Source organism: Manacus vitellinus, unplaced genomic scaffold (genome assembly GCF_001715985.3).
Source record: "Manacus vitellinus isolate BGI_N305 unplaced genomic scaffold, ASM171598v3 scaffold_2_pilon, whole genome shotgun sequence".
NCBI classification, from domain to species: Eukaryota; Metazoa; Chordata; class Aves; order Passeriformes; family Pipridae; genus Manacus; species Manacus vitellinus.
The window spans coordinates 5,215,268-5,238,139 of NW_021940208.1; positions in this window are offsets into that span (position 1 = coordinate 5,215,268).

The following is a 22,872-nucleotide window of genomic DNA, read 5'->3' on the forward strand; positions in this document are numbered from 1 at the left end:
AAGGGAGAAAACAGTTTTTCTCAAATGCTTTTTTCCCTTTTAAGTGTCAGAGTTTCAAAGCTAAATGTTCAAATGCCCTGGAAATGAGAAATTATGTGAAAACTAGTACACTGCATGCTACCACAGCACAAATTACCCCATGCTGTCCTGTCAGATTTAATCTGCCTGAATCATTTTTGGAAGAGATGATATAGGATTTAGTTTCCATGTGAGCTAGTAAACTGAGATTAACACTGTTGTTGATACCATTGCATATTTTAATCTAAGATTCAGTTTATTGCCTGAGTTCTACGTTGTGAAATCTTCAATAGATATCAAAAAGATATTTAGAAAAAAAAAAGAAAAAAAATCATCTAGAAGTCATTTGGAAGATACTTGATCTTCCAGTCTGACTGTGCTTTGTGCTACAGCAGTGTAATTCAGCAATAACAGCAGATGGCCTCAGTTTTGCTTAGAGCATCTGATTGTTGAATTAATTTAACCTTTTTACTCCCTTTATTTACTCAGATACTACCACTACAGCCGCAGAGCCCATGGGCATATGAGATTTTTTTGAGTTGATATTTCCTACAAAAACTAATTTATTTGCTGCTGATTTGGTTAAAAAGAGAAAAATAAAGCAAAATTGATGCCATTGCCCTGGTCGTGCAGTTCTCTGCACCCGGGAGCAGGCTGGGGCCAGCAAGTTCAGTTCATTTGAAAAATAATATTTATTTCAGCTGCATTGTCTTTTCAATCTAGGTGTTCCTCTTGCTGCCCTGCACAAAGGATAAGACATTATGTGGAAAGCAACTAAACAGGGGTAGCAGTTGCACCCTCTGGCCTGATAGTTGGTACAGAGCTACATGGACTCCAGCAGACAGGGTCATCCCTGGAAAAGCAGAGGCACATCATGGGGAGCCATCCAGCCCTGCCACAGTGAGCCACAAGGGCCTGGGGCTGCAGCAGCACTCAATGCCCACTCCACACTGCTGCACGAAAGGCTGCCACGCTGGGCATCTGCCAGGAGCTCTTCCCTCACCGCCCTCTGCTTCACCCACAGCCCTTCTCCTGTCCTCCCGTGGCAGGACATGACCTGCTTCCTTCCTGCAGTGTTTGCACCAGGCTCTGCCTTTCTGAATATGGGGGGGGGGGGAGGCCCTCTCATTTTTCTGGCACCATCTGAAAGCCCCACACTATTTGGAAAAAATCATGGGCTTCTAAACCACATATTTTTTCCTGAATTCTTGGCATCTAGTAATTTATTCTGTCATTTCTTCCACCAAAAACCAGAATACTGCAAGTCAGTAATTGCAATGCCTTAATCTAGGGGCATTGTTAACTAAAGAATGCAGGTAGTGCTGAAAATAAATTACATCTGCTAGCAATGCATATTATGAAACCAGAGATTTCTTAAGTGATCTTCCCTTTTACCAAAAATAGTGCCTTGTATACAAAGAATAGTTCTCTCATTTAAGCTGCAAGTATTTGGTTTTGGGGGATGCTTGTAGCTGATGAATAAAGCTGAGGTTGGAGAGGTTATTGTGGATGCAAAGGGCAGAAATAGGGCAGGTAGAACAGCAAGCTAAAAGAAAATGAAGTTTCCTTCACTGTTTACCCTTTCTTCAGGTTTCCAAGTATAACATGTTTTGCTTCCAGAAAATCAGATCACCATGGGCTGACAGGTACAGAAAAGGGCATAAAGTGCCTTGCACCATTCTTACCTTTCATGAGATTTCTACCCTGAACATATGCTGTCATTTTATGTCGGCATTTTATGTATTTTGTGCGCTTCATAGGGTAGGTATTTTTGTAGTGGGACATCCTATTACTTCTAGAAGGAGTATTATTCTGCCTCTTTGTATTTGATGAAACTTTTCCCTTTAAAAAAAAAGTGCCCCAACCACAGTCTAGGATTATGTGAAGGGGGAGAGAACACACAAAACCTGGCCTTCAGCCTCAGGGGTGAATCTCCATAATCTGAAGCCAACACCAGATGAACTGCTGAAGGGTTGCTGTTTAAGCCTTGACACCATTACCTCCCCTCTTTGACCTGAAGGGATTGATTACCTGCTTCTGGAGTATTAATGAGTTTGCTGAGCTTCTCTGCAGCAAGCCTGTGGGCATGAAATTTCTCTTGCCTGAAAGAATGGAGGAGAAATATCCATGCTTGTTTTTGTCACTGCAGTTTAATTGCTGATACAGGGGATTTTGTCAGAGATGAACAGCGTCAGAATCTATGAGTGTTATATGACCTCAAAAAAAATATGGAGAGGGAAGTAAATATAAGGAAGGAATAGGAAAAAAAGGAAAACACACTAGCAATATTTTCCTGCTCTCAGAAACACATTTGCTAGCACAGTTAATAAATATTAACAAGGCACAGGTCTCCGTGACGCCTTGGCTGGTTCCCCAGTAGATCCATATCACTCTGATCCTAGTGAAAGGGTGTTGGCTTTACTAATGGCAGCATTCTCCAGATACACACAAATTAATCAAGCATGTTATGAGCAGTTAATGGGTATAAAGTTGATGGGGTTTTTTTGCTGTCTTTTGTAGATATTTTTTAATAAACTGGGCTGCTTATTCCTGGAGCTAGAGAGCAAAGTCCAAAGACCACTAAGTCAATAGTTGTTTTTTTTATTAATTTTTAGTGAACTGAGCAGGATCCGGTAGCATAAACACAGCAGAGAGATGGGGCCCTGGGTGCAGCACCAGGCTAAAAGTTACAAGACTCATCATTAAAGTTAGACTGTTAATCTGGTGCACCTTTATAGGTCACTTTGCCCTCCGTGCCTCAGTTTCCCTCAGCAGCTCCTGTCTTTCTTTAGGGTGGAATTTGCTCTTCCTGGTGGGGATTTGCTGAACCCTAGTTGTGAGAGGTATGTGGACTTTCTGGGAGACTGTCAGGGAGACTAATATAGAATGTCAGGCTCTGACTTTTAATCACAGGTTAGGAAAGCCCAGGGTGCATTGTTAACATCCACGTGCTCTGTTCTGTGTCACTGCAGGCCTTTGGCTTGTCTGTTGTTTTGGTTCTGCATACTTTCTGAGCAATTCTATCAAACAAGGGCAAAAAGGACTAAATACAAGCAATTTTTATAACAAATGCAGACAATATCAGTTCGTGTAACATTGATTTTACTGCTGTGTGGATGTTCTCTCAGCCACACTGCATATCCTGTTTATTTCGTAGCATGCTTGCACATTTAATGTATGAGTTTGAAAAGCAGAAACTACCTTAAGGAATGTAAATTCACCTGTCATCTGGGGAAACTTACCTTTTTAATTTTCTATTGTTTGGCAATCTGAGCTCTTGAGGAAAAGCATCAGGAGATTTATCCCTTTGGTGAACTGAGAAACGCAGCATGCAGTTTCTGTCTTAGGCCAACTGTTCCATTGGTTGTCATATTTGTTTAAATATGACAACAATATTTGTTTAAATGTCCTCTGGTATAGTGCAACAAACCAGGAAGGTTCACATGCAAACTCACAGGGATTATGGTGGTTCGTTCCCTAAATAAGTACATACTTTCACACAAGCACAACTTTTCCCATAATGAAGAAATTGGAAGAATCCTTGTATCATATTGGACTGACTACCAAATGAAAGCTACGTCTTCCACTGACAGGAGTAATGGGGCCATGTTTGGCCCCACAAGTAAAACTGGACTTATTCTGAATCATAACTCCTATTGAAACATCTCTGTTTAGCCAAAGATCTGTATATGGGAAGTGATAGATATTAATTCTATCTTTAGTCAAAGCTGAGACCACCAACATTAAAATGCCGCAGCATTTTTTCTGTAGCGTTTCTCTAGGCAAAGCTAAGTTTCTGCACACTCCCTAGGCAAAGCTAAGTTTCTGCACATTCCCTAAATGTAGGTTTCCATAACGTAGTATATTGTGATGTCTTTAACATGTTGCCTTGGCATTGATTTTTCTGGGTTTATTGTATTGTTTGGCTTAGGGAAAAAGTCCCCTTAAGGAAGAAAACTCTATAAAGAAGAAGTAAAGTAATTATTCCTTAAGAACCAGAAGGGCATACAGGCTCCATTGCAATCCCTAAAAAGAGATTATACAAATCAAGGAAAGGAGAAAGGAATCATTGCAAGGGAGCTGGAAAAATGGCTTCTGAGAAAGAAAAAATCATTCTGTCATGCCAAGACCAAGCACCTTTTCTTTCATACTATCCCTTCGATGCTATTCCCAACTTCCTTCCTGATATCTCTTCTGTCAACAGTAGATTAAAATTTATTGAGGGTTTGGATACAGTGAGTGTCCCTTCATTTTCCCTAGTGTTTTCATGATTCAGTATAGTACATTCTTCCTCTTCAGCCTTGAAATCAACTTCTGTTTCTCTTCAGGAAAACCTTTGTTACTTTCAGAGAATCTCTGGAGGGTTTTCCCAGTCTGTCTGTTTTTCTCAAAAAGACTACCTCTTGCATTAATAGCTCTATCCCCTGGCTCCAGTGAGTAAACTTAGACATTTTATGTCTAAATAATTTAGCAAAAGGGCCTTATTTGTGTGAAGCTCTTCTGCCTAAGCATCGGGACTCTAAAGCATCCAGCAAGTGTGCAAATATTTCAGTAATGGAGATGGGATACACAATTTGTCGTTTCATGTTTTTACTTTACTAAGAATATCTGATACTTCTGTAATAAGACTTTGCCTGTCTGCTTGGGGGCAGGGTGCACAGGGTACCAGGCATGAAAATTGTGAGTCCTTCCTGAATTCTTTCTAATGGCCTTGTACCTTAGCAGCCCTCAGGTCAGCAACTTCCAGCAAACCTGCACTGTGATAAGGAGAGTGAACAAAGAGGCAGCAGAATTACTGATCCTGGGCAGGGAAACTACAGAGAATGAGTGAAAACATGACCCAAAGGATATGAATTGGAATAGGAGGTCAAACAGCAGGTCACTGGTGCACTGGAGGTGAGTTGGGGATGTCTTGGCCAAGCATCCAAGTTGGGAGGGACCTGGGACTGACTAACCAAGAAGTCTGGTGAAGGAGAAGAAGCAGGGAGTTGAGAATTGGCTGTGTTTGATGACTGATGGCTGGGGTTGGGGTGAGAAGCTTGAATGGAAACTGGTGTGGCAAGGATGAGGAGAAGCAATGAGGATGAACCATATGGAGTAGGATGGAGAGCAGGGTAATATTTGAGTGAGTCAAGCTGGGGCAGGTGAAGGGAAGGCCAGATACTTCACATTCACTCACTGCTTGCCTTCCCACACGAGGCAGGAGCACAGGTTGAGGTTTCCACACCATGTTTCCTTGTTCTCTGCACACATGAAGTCTTCCATCTCCCCTGTGAGAGAAACATATTCTCCCTCTCCATGCAGACACATATAAAAGATGACAATCAGTGTTTGCTATCAATTACTTCATTAGTTTGAATTAGTTGAAAGCTATTTTTGTATACTTAGGGATCCAGCCTGGCTGGAGCTCTGTGACAGACACCATATGTCAGAAAAGCTTCTGACTTTTTTGATTGTGCGGTTTCGATACATGTTGCAGCAAGAAATACTTTCCTCAAATTCCACTCCTTCATTTGCATATTTCAAATTAATCTTTTGGCCATTCTCAAAAGCTGACTCTGGTCTGTTTATTTAACTGGATAAATGTCTGATATAAAATCTCATTAGCCCAACAATTACCTTTGACACCATAGATGAATAAAGTCTCTTTGCCATGTAAATTAGGAAATCACACTGAGTACTTTCCAGTTCTGAAAAGGCAGTTTTGAAAGACATTCAAAATGCAGAACGTCAGTTAAGTCATTAATATTTCTGCAGTGGGTACAGTTCGTATTAGATATCCTGAATATCACCAGACATAGGATTTTATTATTATTCCTCATGATAAAGCTGTCCCTTTGCATCGTATGCAGACCAAAAGTTGCAACATTAATCATTCCACTTGATGATTCTTTCAGCTCTCCCTGTATGGCATTTCTTTGGGAAACAGCAAAAAGAATGAAAAGAACAGGACCTTATCCACAAAGGGAAGGAAAATAGGATGGCAAGTCCATCATTTGCAGCACTTTTATTATTAATCCCCATTATTAACTATTATTAAGCATTATAAATTAAAAAAAATATTTACAATGCCAAAAATTTGGATTTGGGTTTGATTTCCTCCTCCACTTCTCCTGTATTCTCTCTAATGTGGTGAAGACTCTCTGCTTTGTGAATGTACATGAAACTCAAGATTTGCAAACTGAGGGAGCTGGCAGAAGTGCTCACTGAGATGCTTTCCTTATTAGACTGGATATTAGGAAATATTTTTCCATGGAAAGGGTTGTCAAGCATTGGAACAGGCTGCCCAGGGAAATGGTTGAGTCACCATCCCTGGAGGTATCTAAGAGACGTGTAGATGTACACCTGGGCAAATGCTTTAGTGGTAGCTTGGCAGTGGTGAGTTAACAGTTGGACTCAATGATATTAAAGGTCTTTTCCAACCTAAATGATTCTATTCATAGCCAACACCATTTGAGTGGCTCTGAGACTTTGCAGTTCTGAAAATTTAGTTGGAATCATTCTGAAAATTTAGTTGGAATCTTTCTGAAGTGACAGGCATTGTCATCTTCAGTGTTTGGTTTCCAAGTCCTCAAGTCCTTTTACAAGGATTATCCAAACAGTGTATTGCTTGGAAATGGGAGCTTTTTTAATGGGCTGTGTTTGCTCAGAGAACCTGTAAAAGCTAACATGAAAGTGTGTGTGCAAAGGAGAAAAAAGAGTTTTGTATGAAGTTTTCCATTTATTTAGCTTTGTTGTGTCATTCTTTCATAATAAATGAAGCTGTGTAGGTTTTCCCACACAGTAGAAAAATAATTGGATTTCAAGTAGACGTGCCAGAGCCTTGTTTACTCAGATCTCTTTCCTTTATGGTACGGCACCTCTAATTCTGTAGGGCTGTTCTGGCCATCTGGGTCACCAGCAGCCTCATTAGAGTGTACAGGTATGTTATGCCTGTAGTGAAAACTATTACTGGTAAAAAGAACACATTGTAATTAACCCTAGCATGGATCTCAACCTGGGAAGATGTTTTTTAATAGTGAAATTACTCTTAACCACTCCAGGAGAGATGAGCAAAAAGCAGGAGAGATAGAAAGAAGTAAAATAATGAAGTGATTAATATTCACACTATAAAGAAGTCACTCTTCTCATCTGTTAGATATCACTGTATGTTGCATACTTATCTATCTGTAAATCAGATGCAGACCGATGATTTGAAAAAAATAGTTATTTTTTCAGAGAACTACACATCTTTTCATATTTTAGCTTGTTGCCTGTTATCTGGATTTTAAAAATATGGTTAATTGCCCCTAACTCTCAGGACTTTTTTGTACAAATGTATTTTCCGCTTTTTCAGGTCAAAAAGCGTTGTGCAAGACTATCCTATTAATTACAGTAGAACTTGACTGTTAAGTGCATTTCTAATTTCTGCTGAAAGCAGTGGGATTTACAGCAATGAACTTTAAAGATGGTTTTCCTGCAAGGCCTGGATCACTTGCTTAATCTCTACAAACTATATGGCTTTTGCTAGAGTAATTTCTTTGATCACTACACAAATCTTTTTGATTAAACAACTCTGTTCTGAGCCCAGAAGTCCTTTATTGCAAACATTTATACTGTTGTCCGCCTGACCCCAGCCGTTAGCATTTGGGGACTGGCCAGGTTGTTTCCATGCAGAGAAGAAATTGATGACAGAAATCAGACAGGGGGTTTTTTTGTGTTGTCCTGCTTATTTACAATGAATATCCACAAAGTTATGCTTCCCTGAACCTGGCAGAAACCGCTAGAAGCAGCTTTTTGAACACAGTTTAAAAATCCAATACAAGTGCCTTTGACTTTGTCCCTTTTTCAGGGCTGCCGGTGTGAAAACGTTTCATTTGTTCACCAGCTTCTTTTGTTTAGCTCCTCTATTATCAAGATGTGTTTCTTGTTCCACCTGAACAAGAGGAAGAACTTCTTTATTATGTGGGTGACCTTGCACTGGAACAGGCTACCCAGAGAGGCTGTGGAGTCTCCTTTCTTGGAGACATTCAAAAGCCACCTGGGTGCAATTCTGAGTAACCTGCTCTGAAGGACCCTGCTTGAGCAGGGAGGTTGAGCTAGATGACCTCCAGTGGTCCCTTCCACACTTACCCATACTATGATGCCATGATTCTGTCCTTGCAAACACTCTCTCATTGTCTTTGGAGACAGACTCAGCCTACATACACCAGTTCAGCCAAGGTGCACTCTAGCTTGTCTTGACCATCAGCTACTGCAGCCACCAGATACCTTCTTCTATAAAATAATGTAATTCCTTCCCCTGTAGCTGAAAGAACAATATTTAGGCAATACTGTGTTAAATGGCAGCTGCGATATAGTATAAATTCACTCTCACTCACTCACTCACACAAAAGTATTACATGCATTAAAATTGGCAGCAAAAGAAAACAAAGCTGTGAATCAAGACCGATGTTGTTTCTATTAGAATTTGCAGGTAAGTAAGATTGTAAGTATTTTTAGATGAAAAATACTGTTTATACAATATCAAAATATTATGGTTTTGTTGTTTGGGTGGGTTTTTTTTTAAATCCCTTTTAGAAAACAAACTTTCTTTCCCTAACTAGAGTCTGGTAGGATTGGTTCAGCACAAGTAAAAGTGTTTTATTCTGTTGAGTAGCCTCAGAAGATTTAGCTTGCTCTGTTTAGTAAATTTTTATACTGCATTTCCACTTTGTGCATGAGATGTCAGTTTGAAATGCTATTGCTTCTGATGGTCTAGAGGCCTCCAAAGGATAGTTTCCATCTTTCACAAGGCAAAATGGATTTCTTTCCAAGTATGCTCTATGTTTCAAGGTAGAAATCATCTGACTCCAGTGTATCATAATAGATGACAAAACAATCCAACTTGTGAAAAGGACATGGTCCTTACTCTCCTGAGATAGAATGCCTGTGTGGTGAGGTGGTATAATGAGAAAGTCCTATGGGTCTATTAAGCTATTCCAGCCAAAACATTTCATCAAACATTTCATCAAAATATTTTATTCCAGATGACAATGTCAAAAGAAAAAAGTTATGTATTAAAATATTCTTAATTCAATTTTTTTTGTCAGTATGCAGCACAAAAACCCACTGGAATACATCTTTTCCCTTCAAATGAATTCCAAAATTTTTTCACCTCTGAGTATAATCCCATATTTGCAGATATAGGCGCGGTGACTGTCTATATTTTACTTTGAGTTTATATTAAGTTTTGACATGAAGTGCCAGTAAAATACAGGTTTCAGGTGAATCTGTGAGTTGTTACTCCTTTTTCTTTTCTTAGTCTACGAGCTTGATGATCCTTGTGGGTCCTTTCCAACTCAGGATATTTCTACAATTCTATGGTTCTTAGGCTGGAAGTCATCTTTCAGGAAGTGCGTATAGACAGTAGTTTTTCTTTAAGACTTCTGGATATTAACAATTTTATAACTTACATCATCAGCTATTCTGTGGCTTTCAACTTCTTTCAGTTTTAAACTCCTACAATGTTTTTCTGTGGAAGTATAGACCTCTATATACCATATTCTAGCCTACCGACAAAAGCATTTTATTTCTTAGTTATCCTTTACAGATCCCTTAGAAATTTTCCATGGGCTGCCAGACTGAAGAACCACAGATATGCTATCAGCCCACATCTGTTGGACTGTCCTTCTCTTTTTCCTACTGCACATGCATGCTTTTACTTATAGTATATATTCCTGACAAATGCAAAGTTTGTCTCCAGCCAAGGGATTCCAAAAGAAAAGCCTTTGCCATGATTACCCTTTTCAGCTTTTCTTGATTTTTAGTCTTGAGAGATTTCCTAATAAAGACTATGGAGGTCTGTGCTAGCTGGAAAAGGAAACAAACAAAAAACCACACACACACACACACAAAACCAAAAAAAAAACACAAAAAAACCCCTAAACCAAAAAAAACCTGTTTTTTTTTTAAATCAAAAGAGAAAGCAAACTTGAAACAGTCAAACCAATAGGCTCAGTTTTCAATTCTCATTTACCCTATTTTCTTCAGCCCAAACACTGTTCTACTACTACAATTGTTTTCTACATTTCTACAAGGTCTTTTATGCTTTCATTAATATTAACAGGGATTCTCAGGTTTTTAAACTCTATGTCTTACTGTGAGGACTCTGCCTAGACATCTGTTCGAATCAAGATCACACTGAAGAAATATTGACATCTCTTTTGTGTCCATGTCAGTAATGTCCTCAGGAGAACTTCAAAGTGCTTGTGAGACCCTAATGGTGCACACGGCACTATATATACTATAGAAATAATCAGAAATAAGATGAGAGAGATTGAAAGTATATGGTTAGAAACGGTACGTTTGTGTATTTGTTGTAAAAACTTATATGAGCTATGACTGTGCCCTTGTGTCTCCTTTGTCTTGATTTTTTACTGTGTGAACAGCAAAATCCCACAAATAACCTGCCTTTTGTGCACCTGTTTTATGGAGAATCTTTTAAAATGATGCAGTATATGGTGTGTGGGATGTTTTTTGTAGAGTTGTAGGGACTTTTGTTCACCCCTTTGGGTCTCTCTTTATGAAAGGGTACTACCATATTGGCTAACAAGGAAAGTGTTTGAAACAAACTGCATATACCCATTCCTCTTATTTTAATATAACAATGGGGAAACTCCTAGTGCAATTCCAGGCTCTACCTGAACTCTCTGTATCCAACATTCAGTCTGTTGAAGTCCTCCATAGCAGAAGCTTGGATTTCATTTGGCGATTTCAATGCTCTTTCTTTCTGAATATAAGGAAGTTACTAACTCTGAACTGGTTCACCAAACAATATCAAGAAGCTCCAAAGCAATGGGCGCAATTCATTGTAGCTATTGGGAGCAGCCAAACTGGCCCAAAGAGGACTTTAGAAAGGTATGCAGCTCCCCAGGTGCAGAGAGTATCTCATAAGGCACTGCCTGAGCTCTGCTGATTATTCACCTTGTCCAAATTTAGGGGGCAATTTGAGACATGATGGTGTTCAGAACTTTTTAATGAGCTGGAGGAATGATGATTCAGACATATGTGATTATGATGGCTGTGATTCCTTGACCAACTCTTTGAATCAGGAATGTTGCATGGAGCAGTCATTGGACGCCACAGACAGTGGCTATGAGGCAAATTTCGATCAAGGAAAGTACAGACGCTGTCTTTGCATTGGCTTGGGAATCTTCAATTTTGCAAAATGGAAATATGAAAAATTGAATGGGAAGAAATCCAGTTTTGAAGCTCTGAGAAGGGAATTGCAAAAGACCTGATCTGCTTTTAAAAGCCTTAAATCCCCTGAAGCTTCTAATTAATTTATTGAAAAAGTGTTCATAAAAGATGTAACCAAACCCAAATCTGTTGTTTCAGTAAAGAACATATTCAAGATGAAAAGCCGAGGGCTTTGCCCTGCCAGCACAGAGAGAGCATTTCAGCTGTCATCCAAGTAGGCACCTGTCACTCCCATCACAGCAGGAACAGCATGATTTCTGGCCTAATTTCTAGAACATCAGCGGTGTTGAATAGAGATCTCAGACACTATGCAAACCAGGACCCAAAACTACAAACGCTGCTTCTTTTTTACTTTTTCTTTGCCCCTATGAAAGCCTCAAGGAATATGAAGTCATCCTTCAGTCTGTTTCTGTTCCCCAGGCTTTTCTTTCCACAGTGATGGGCTGATCCTCTCATATTTGCATGATGGTCTGACCCACTTTGAATAAAGTTATATGCTGATCAGTGAAAAACAGAATATGCTTTCCTGGGTTTTGGATTATTATTCAAAAGGAAAGGAGACTCAGAGCAGCATGCCATGTTCACTATTGCATTTCAACACTTCTAAGTAGCCAAGCACTAGTAAAGCAGACCCATGAAGAAACAGGAGTCTGCCTTCATGGCGCAAAAACTTTCTGCAGGCATCCAGCTTAGTACCCTCCAGAACAACACTGTGGCATGAGCTGTAGAATGTGAGTTCTACATCTGAAAATGAAGTTTGCTCTTTGGTTTTAACTGTGGTTTAGATGTGTGTCAGTGCTGTGAAATCCCAATGCACTCAAGACATTAATTTCAGAGGCAGTCCAGCAGCTTCTCCTGGTTTGTCACTTTCAGGGACAGGACAAGGGACAGCACTGTTCTGCGCTACAAATCTCTTTCTGGTGACCTTGTCCAAACCTGCTACTTGCACTGTTGAGTCTTGCTGTCATGTACTGTTGTTTATGCAAACTTAGGATTCTATTTTGGGATTTAATATCTATTTTTCTTTTGAATCTGTGAAAACTAAAGGAGAATTTAATTGATAAGAAGCGTTTTATCCTATCCTAAATTTAATTTAACTGCAAAGCAAGTAAGGGTCTGTAAATGTGGAGAGTGATTAATATAGATTTAAAAGCAATATTCTTAAATTACTTGTCTCTTTTATGTTTCATGCCAATGATTTTGTGTTGTGTTTACATCACTGCTCTTGTGGCTGTATTAATTGCAGGGACTACGCAACATCTAATGCCGAACAAATATTTGTCGTGGATCTGCAGTTCACCAGATTCAATGGAAAGGCTGGAATCCTTCCATTTTATTGCTCTTATTTTGAGGAAGACGCAGAGGTATATGTAGATACACTGCATATAATGTGTGTAAAAAAGAGAAGATCATCTCCATTTGGAAGGTCCAGTTCTTCAAGGATTTATCCCACCTTGCCACCCAAGGACTTTCTGTGTCGAAGGCTCACACATTTCCTGACATTCAGATCTTTGTAGAAACATACTTAGTTGTTGCCTTTATGGGACCTAGTCATAAAAATAATAACAAATGTGTGGGTTTATGACAATTGCAATGTGTCAAACATTTGGCAAATCTCTTGGAAAACTGGGTCTATTTGTGCCTTATATAAACCAGCACTCCTCTGTAAGATCAGAAAACCACAGCAAAGATGACAGAAAATAAAATTTTTGAGATTGTCCCAAGCTAGTTTGACTTGCTACCTTAGTACTTTTAAGGCAACCCTGTGTAGGTTACAGCTTCTGTAAATGAAGAATATCACAAAGGATTACCAGGATCAGATGAAATATTTCTGTCAGTTATGCAAGTCCTAATATAGCAAACCCTTTAAACATCTGTATACATTTAAGTCCAAGTATATTTTTGCAACTGTTATTTGGGTACAGAATAGAGTAATTGAAAAATTACTCACAAATGAAATGTGTTTTGGCAAATTAAAGTTTGGAATACATAAGCAAGCTACTAGATTTCTATTTTGGATCGCACTGCTGGGGTTCAGTATCCCTGAACACATCCTTTTAGTGTTCTGTGTATCTGTCACATACTTTGGATAAGAAAGACCCCCTTCTATATTTACATTTGTCCTGCACTCTAAAATTTGCAGTCAGTGCTATTCATGAGAAATGGCCTTGTGGAAGCTGTGATACCATCCTGAGTGAACACAAAAGATTGAAGCCAGACAGGGAAGCAGGCAAGAGGCACAAGAAACCTCCTCATGTCTTTCTTTACCAGATAAATACAATCTTAGCCTTTACCAGCTCTCAATCTTCTTGGGCGATCATTTTGAACTTAAATTTGACAGGTTTTTAAGATGCCAAGAGCTAAATAAATTGAAATTACACTTTATCTTCTGGTTGTGTTTTTGAGCTGAAGTATGGTGGCTGCCATGCTTCATGCTGAAGTCAGGGCTGACAGCAAATGTGAGTGTGATCTGAGCACACATTCCAGATCAGATCTCTCAGGGTACTTTACAAAAAAAGACACTCAGATTTTGAATCCCAAATAGTCCTACACCGAAGACCTTCTTGAATGTGAGCTGGGATGCAGGAGCCCAAGGCATGCAGCACCACAGCTGTGAACAGTTGACTATAGGAAGGAAAGGCAGGGCTGGGGAGTTGCTCAGCTGAAAACATCTCAATAGCCAGCCTGACTGTTTCTTGGGTGCTTGCTCCACATGCCCAGAAATGAGGAGTTCTTGGTGTTTTTACAAGAGGGTGGGATTTAGCTCCGTGTCTGGCCTTCTCTGGCAATGTGTCCTGGCCAAACATCAGTGACAACAGCTTCTTATCACTGATATACAGGTAATGTCTTGTATGTTCAGGATGTCACAATTGTGCACATCCTGTGTATTTTATACTCAAGCATATCAGAATTAACTACTTCTCCATGAAAGTTCACTTAAAAGAATCAAGAAGATTAGAAGTGAAAATAACCAAACAATGTCTTTGATACTCATTACTTCATGCGAATGGCATAAATAAATAAGACAAACCCAAATAAGGTAACAATAAAATTATTTTTGTTGTAATTTGTGCAAAGAATAAGTGCTCATTTGATCTCAACACTACTGCTGTGACATGAGCAAATACTTATAGCCTCATTTATAAAATGCTGTACAAAATGCAGAGATTATATGTTCTTTATGAAGGTCAAGAATCAGTAGAGAAGGAGGTAGTTGCATATAGGGTTAGACATCTTGACACCCATATGTGAGCACTTGTGACTTCCTTATGATTTTGGTCAGTGTCTCTGTTAAGTGATTTAAGAGTGAGATTTTTCAAGTCTCTATAAGACATTAGTTATAATTAAAACTATGTCTTCCAGTTCCTTTTGTCCACTTAGGAAACCTAAGGCATTTTATTTTGATTGGCGTTACAGTATCTCCAGCTAATGGACAGAGGGTAACTAGTGAAAAAACAAAATGCAAAACAAACTGGCAAAAAACCCCATACAACTCCAGCAGCAGCACAGAACTAATCTCTGCAGTAGGCATTTGTCCTGGCTAGTTTTTAATGGTGAAAACAGTAAGGGCTTCCACATATTTTAAAACTATTTCACAATCTTTGCTTATTTCTAATGAGTCTGAATTAGCACCTTCTTTATTTTCTAGGGGCTGCATCTTAGCATCAAGGTTGTTGGAGAGTCTGGGAGAACAAAATCATGTAGCTGTGCACAGAGAAAAGAGCAGCCTCTGAAGCCGTGCACGCCTGGCTGGAGTTCGCAGAGCATAAGCCAATTTTTGCGCCCACAGAGCAGTTCATTTCTTGGCAGCTGAATCGGAATAAAGCTCCAAGGCTATGGCAGCCCACAGCCTGCTGTGACTCGGTGACCACAGAACCTAATTTGTGCTGGATAAAGCCCTAAAGAGATTAACTGACTCATAACATATGCTACTTTACCTTTTACAAATGAAGCTCAAATACAGTGCCATGTTTCTGATCCCTCTCTAAATTTTGCAAATACCCCACCATTTAGTCACAGATATGGGGGAACCTGAAGAAGAAGAAAAAAATTATCATTCATACATTTTTTACAAGCACTTCAAAAGACTATATATTTTTTCTGCCAGGAATGTGACATTTCACATTAAGGAATCTATAAAAAATGCATACATTCATTTTAGGAAACCTCTGAGCAACAACAGTGCAGGTGTGTTACCTGCGGCACAACCACATAGGAGAGGCAGCTACATCTAGTGTTGAGATTAGCAATGGATGGCACATATAAGCCTATAAAGGCACTGACTCTCTTCAGTCTCCCTAGGACCATAAAGAGCTCGTTGGAGATGGTCAGCAGCTTAAAAGAGGGACCATCAGGAGCAGGAGTGTCAACGAACAAAGTCAGAGTGTTTCTAAACCAGATTGATGTGCGTCTGCACTGTGAAGCAGATTCCTGACTCCATGCTGTGCAGCTGGCCAGGATGAATTATTCTTCCCTGGTAGCCCACACACAACAGTATTACATTGGGGATGAGGTACTGTTATTTGTCCAGATATCATTCCAGCATGGAACTTGAAAGTGGGTCCAGAGACATGCAGTATATATAGCATACAAAACTGTGAGGCCAAATTCATTTCCATGTCATGAAACCCTACCTTCCCAAAGGATTCAGACAAAGGCAGTCAAGACAGTCAAAGGTACAGGTCATCTTGACATCATTGGTCTAATGTTTCATAAATCCTTTTGGAAACCCAACACTGTTCTACACTACTGAAGTGAAAGGCATTTATTACCAGTGATTTCAAATACATCTAACTTGATTAAATTCAAGGCATTACATCCTATCAAATTAACAAAAAATATCAGCTCAAACAGCCATTTAAAATGAGCTAATAAATACTGGATCAGATAAATGATGTTGCTGATTAACAGCTCTACATTTTTAGCCTCCTTTATTGTCATATCTTAAAGCCAAATATATCTGAAGACTTCAGGAACAGTGTCTACAGGAGGGTTAAATATGAATGATTTTGTATTAAATGGCTTCTTCGGAAGGTTTTTGGCTCTTCTAAGATAATACAGACCTCATACACTAAAAGCTCCATGTGTCTACTCAAAACTGGAAACTTCATGGTTTTAAAGTAACCAGTTAGGATCCTTCCCGTGTCCTTTTTTCCTGAGATTTTCCTAAGGCCCTTAAAAATCAGGGCATCCAAATCCAAGTTAGAACTGAAAACCTTTAGTGCCATTTTAAAAACATAGTCTTACACTGCTGTTCTCTGCAGATATATGTCAAGAAATTGAATTATTGCCTTTCCCCTTCTAGGCATTTGCTCCAGAAACTGAGCAAAGCGTGTCAGCTTCCATGATGCACTTGCACTCACTTTGGGGTTGTGATCATTGTCAGTGGCTGTGGCTGAGCTGATCAGGAAGAGCCCATGCTGTAGTAGACCAGTTGTGAGCCATTGTGTGAATACAGTCTAAAGTCTAGCTTAGTGAAGTTCCCGGTATTGATGAATTTAAGGGGGCAAATTCAACACCATATCCTACCAATGTGCCTCCAGGCTGATCCAAACCCACAATTAATGCTCTCTCATAGATCAAACTTGTTTTCAGCTCAAAGAGACAATGAGGCTGCACATTTTTATGCTTACAAAACTGTTTGATTTTTATGTCTGGAATCTTCTTGATTTTCATATTCACTGGTCTCCTAAAATGCATAGTGGGCTGGGCAGATCAAATCCTTACCAGAAGTGATTAACTGGTGATCTTCTTCCTCTCTGTTTTCTTTCCATACTTCTCCTGACTGTGAAGCTAGATCTTGGAGCCACCAGAAAAACAAAGCTCAGAAGATGTTGAGCTGGTAAGATGTGTAGAACTGAGTTATTTATGCAAGCGAAAAAGCTCAGAAGTTTCCCCCCAATCATAGATCCTGAGCACCACAAGCTGGTAAATACATGTAGGCCCAACTGAAGATGACAATTGAACTCAGTAGAACTATGTAACCAAGGATGCTTATTTAGCTCAATGGGACTGGTATGATTTTAGTCTAAGAGAATTTAAATGCTATAACCTCTCCAGTAAAAAACTGGAGAAAAGAAAAAAGGGGGGGGGAAGAAAAGAAAGGAAGGAAGGAAGGAAAGAAAAAGAAAGAAAGAAAGAAAGAAAGAAAGAAAGAAAGAAAGAAAGAAAGAAAGAAAGAAAGAAAGAAAGAAAGAAAGAAAGAAAGAAAAAGAAAGAAAGAAAGAAAGAAAGAAAGAAAGAAAGAAAGAAAGAAAGAAAGAAAGAAAGAAAGAAAGAAAGAAAGAAAGAAGGAAAGAAAGAAAGAAAGAAAGAAGGAAAGAAGGAAAGAAAGAAAGAAAGAAAGAAAGAAAGAAAAAGAAAGAAAAAAAGAGATTGTAAATATCATTGGCAGCAAGACTAGAAGCAGCTGTCTCTGGCAGACTTGTTTCATTCAGATCAAACAGAGCTGTGGATATTTGGAAATAACCCACATTTACTATGTATTTAACTACAAGCTTTCCATTTGTTTGGAGGCAATCAGGGATTTATGCTCAAACAAGAACGTTTCTCAACAAGGTTTTCTTCAGAAAGCACCATTTTCCTTTGGCACCAGCATATGCCAGGATGCTACATGGAGCACAGGCAATACATGGCAGGGAAGGGGGCAGAGGGCTTCTAATTTCACAGCTTTTGGTCACACAGTCCTGGAGGTAAATGAAGATGTTTTCAGAATGTGTCTTTCACCAGGAACCTAAACGCTTTTATTAACCAGGGTGAAGAGGTGAAGTTGACCTTCTGCTTTGGCTGTGCTAGTTGTTAAACCGTGGCACCTGACAACCACTTCCACTGATAACTCCTCAGAATTCCTATGCACAGCCTTTCCTGAATGGACTTCACCATCTGCCATAAACTCAAAGGGGATGACAATCAGGCCAGGGACTTGGAGCTCATCCTGTGTCATCTGCAGAGCTACTCTCTCCGCCTTAATAAGAACACTGAAAGGCTGTAATTTTTGCCTTACCAACTCTGTCACATTGCCTCCCCATTTGATTGATTTCTTTTCAGTTCTTCCCTATGTAAATGCTTTTTTTTTTTGATTGCTCACATGCACTCTAACATGTAATTTTAGTCTTTAAGGCCTTAAAAAATATAGTACTACTGCTGTCTATTCACAGGACTGTCCATGGACTCTTACTGTGTCATGGCTATTAAGATCAATTGCAAGGGGAATATAAGATGATAGAATACAATTGCATGTGTTGGAGGCTTGCCCAGATTGCCAGCACCTCTGTTGTCTGGCTCCCCTCCAGCCCCCTTAAAAAAAAAAACAAAACTCTTTGGAAAATCTACGCCTTGGTGTGGACAGTGCTTTTTGCTACTGCTCTTGAGGCAGGTCTTCAACCTGCCTTAGGGCTTTGCTTTGCAAGCCATCTTGATGATCTCACATTAAGATAAACAGAGGGCTCACAGAGATTTTTTTGTGCAGAAGTAGTGTAAGATGTTTTCTTTGCAAAGCAGATTACTTCACTGATCTGTATTAGGGTATATATATCTATCAGAATACAGGGAACAGGCAACTAGTCACAGGGAAAGACAAATATACTGGTTTGGCTGTATAGGGAGAACTCAACAGGAAGTTATGGCCTGAGATACCATAATGCAGAACTGCACTGTCGGTCTTCTGAAGATCACCTCAAGATAATGAGACAGATTTTAAAAAAAAAGATTGAAAACACTCCCTCAGCAAAAAACGCTCTTGTTTTTAAATTACTCAAGAGAAAGACTGGTTCCCCAAATGATTACACACACCAGAAAACTGTGTTCCTATTAAAAAACATCACAACTCTGTTTCTTATTCAAAGAAATATGTGCATATAGGCCTGCTATTTCTGTGTGTAGGCACCGTGATAAATGACCATATGAAAGTAGTAGTTCAAAATTTGCTAGAATTCTGTGGTATTATGGAACACTTTCAAAAGTGTGGATTTGTTTTCCACCTTTTTCTCCAATAATAAATGTTAGACTCAGCAGTAAGGGCTTGTAACTCAGCCACACTAGGATTGTAAAGTGTAGGATTTATGATCCAGATTTGTAGAGCATAAATTTTCCAAGGGCTTTAATTATATAAAATGTACATGAATCCAACAATGTGAAGAAATCTATTTTTAGGGCAAAGTTTTTCCAGTTATCAGGGTCTCAGCCTTTGGTGGGGAATTAGAAACACTATAGGACTGAACTGCTTAACAGCTTGTTGGAACTGACATGTGTCTTTTGCTAAATGGGCACAAATACCTCTCAAATGCTGGGAAGACCTCTCCCATTATCTGAACTGGTCAGTTCTGGGGTGTCTCTGGTACCAGCACTGGCGTTAGCAGAACAGATAGTCCGGGTTAGGGTGAGTGAAAATATTAGAACTCATAGAGGGAAGCGGGGGTTCATAGAAAAAAAGTGACCTGGCTAAATTATTTTCATATCCCAATGATTTTGAAGTGTTGTTAGGTCTACCATAAGGCTTCTCCTTATTTATTCACCAAAGAACTGCAAATTGTCTCCCTTGAGCAGATAGCTATTTAGCTTAAAACCAAGTCATACTTTCAGATCAGCTCCATAGAAATGCCAACAATTCCTATTGATTGCATCTCAGTGGATGAAACTCATCATGAATTGTTGTTCCTCCCTTTCCACACACTGTCTCTGTGCTGACTTCATAGCAGATTTTATTGTACTCTCACCCCAGATCATTTATGCCAGTTACGGTGAGTATTAATATTGTCCTAGTGGAATCCTTTGGAAATAACCTCAGAACTTTAGGTAGTCAATGGTTTCTCCAGGTCGGTATTGAATCTACCTAGGAAAACCCAATCACAGCTTTAAAAGTTCTCCAGCTATGTTCACAGACCACCTGAACATATTGTGCAATATCTCAACCATTCCCCCACCCTCATGATCATATAACCATTATCAGTAATTTGGTGTAGTTGGAGTGTAACAACATCTTTTTTTAAGGATTGTTTACATAAAAGGTGCTTCAGATCACTACTCTATAACATCTTTTTTTTGGCTCTTGCATGCAGCCAAATCTCTAAGTTTCACTGGAGTCAAGTGCCTGAGGAAAGCCAAAGAAGGTTGTGGTCATGCTCAACAATGTATAAATAATTTTAAAGAAAAAAACTAATATAAATCTTAAGAAAAAGTGAATGTAAACCATACATTCAGCTTCCATAATATATGCCTCCAGTTCTTTCTCTTTGTTTTCTTAAAGCAGGGAGTGCAGGATTGTTCCACCTCACAGAAAGTTCATGACAATAAATGCATTAAAGGGTAAGATGTGGATAAAGTAGCACAACAGAAACCACTTTATACTCACATACATGAATGCATGTATACTTAGAGCTTGTAGATACACATGAAATACCAACTCCAAAATACTTATTCTTCAGAATGACTCCTTGGGGGTTTTTTATACCAGTTTCCTGAATAGGAAGGAACCCACAAGGGTCACTGAGTCCAACTGCTGTCCCTGCATTATGATATGACACTGCAACAATCCCACCATGTGCCTGAGAGCATTGTCCAAAACCTTCCTTGAGCTCTGGCAGCCTTAGGGCTGTGACCACTGCCTTGGGGAGCCTGTTCCATTGCCCGACTCCCCTCTGGAGTGAGAATGATTTCCTAATATCCAACCTAAACCTCACCTGCCACAGCTCCAGCCATTGCCTTGTGTCCTGTCATTAGTCACAGAGAGCAGAGATTGGTGCTACCCCTCACTGCCCCACAGGAGGAAGCTGTAGATCCTGGTGAGGTCTGATCTCAGTCTCCTCTTCTCCAGGCTGAACAGACCAAAATGTCATGCTTTTCTGAAGCCTAGTTCATGAGATTTGGAAGTGACTGCTTTGTGGTTTGAAACAATCTCCAGATATGTCTCATCAATTCTTTACCTCTAGTGGAATCTTGCCACTGAACTTTCAAAGGATGTTAAAATCTGCCTTTGTGTTCTTTTTTTTTTTTGATATAAATTTATTCTACCATTTGCCATTTGCCCATTTGTGATACTAAAAAGGCCCATTTGGTACTTTCGCCTTAGAAGTTGTGCTTTTTTTTCCTCCATAGATACTATTTCCAAAGCTTATATTTGTCACTCGAACAAAGCAGAGCTGAATGAGCTATTTAGCCATATAACAAAGTAACAATGAATGAAGCAAGGGGACCGATTGAATTGTTGCTATTATTTCAACCAAATCCTTTCAGCAATTGCCTCTCTTTTCATAGAGACCTTCATGGCATTATTTCACTAAATGACACCATGAATGTAATTACTTTGATTCAGAGTGTTGGAATCACACAGATAACAAATTACACTGCCCCTTGATGAGTAATAATTCAATTATTCAGTAGCCTTGTAACAGTTTGAAATAGCCTATTCTCATTTCACAAACATAATATTTACTTCTGGAAATAAACCATTTCTCCAAAATGAAATATTAGATCTATATATCTTAGCACATGAAGGTCCAAATGGATCACTGCATAACTGCATATCTTTGATGGTTTTAATATTAAAGGGTCTGCAGAAAAGCTGAGCTTCTTGAGTTACTCCGTCTTAGTAGATGTGTACGTATATTTTGTCTGTTTACTACCTGGTGAATCAAGAGTTTGCTGTATAAATATCAAGCAGCAATTGTGCACAGAGTGAGGTTGGATCTCAGTGACACCAGTGCTGTTGGAATTCACCCCAATCTGAAAGGAGAAGCTAAATGTGTGTCCCGAGAGACATTCCTCGGACATGACTCTTCTCTTCTGTGCTTCAGTGCAAATGAAGCATACAACACTGTTAAACAGAAGGCAGTACAAAACAGGGGTGAAGAGGGGAAGAAACAACCCTACTTGCTGAAAGGTCAATTAAAAGTTAGACTTTGGGGGTAAAATGTGTGAAGCCCTGTGAGATTTTCAAATGCTTTAAGTGCAAAACTCCTAATTATGCAGTATCCAAATCATACTTAGACATCTAGAGACTTGTGAAAATCCCACAGACAGATGTCTATCTTCACCTTTATGTGCCTAAATATTTTTTAAAAATGGTAGGTGTCTTAATCTACTGTGGTGTGATTTATACAAGTTGTATTCAACTCAGTAGTGCAGCATTCCTTCAGGCTGTCTGCAGGAGGCATCAGTAAGGAATTTCCAAACCATAATTGCTGGGTTTGGTCCTAAATAAAAGCAGCAGCAGATGTTGCAGACCTTTTTTTATCTGATACTTGGCAACTTGATGTTGTTCTACAGAATGTGTCAGATATAGATTCCATTTCTGAATTTGCCTGAAGACATCCAAACTTCTATTTCCTTGGGGACTGCCTTGACACGGCTTATCAGCAAATTGATTGAATAGCTTTCAGTCTTTCCCATGGAAGCTGTGCCATTATACATGAAATATTTAAAGATGTGTTAATCTTTAAGAGCAAGATGTGCTGCACAAGTTCTCAGCTGAGAGACAGAGTACACTGCTGAGAGTGGAGGGGGCAGAGGGCTGTCTGCCAGTCACTTCTATTAAATTATTTTTACAAGAAGGAGGTGATTTTCCTCTCAGGTGAGGAGTTAGTCCCTAGACAACAGAATCATTCTGTCTCTGTCAAAGAATTTCCTCAACCAGAACTA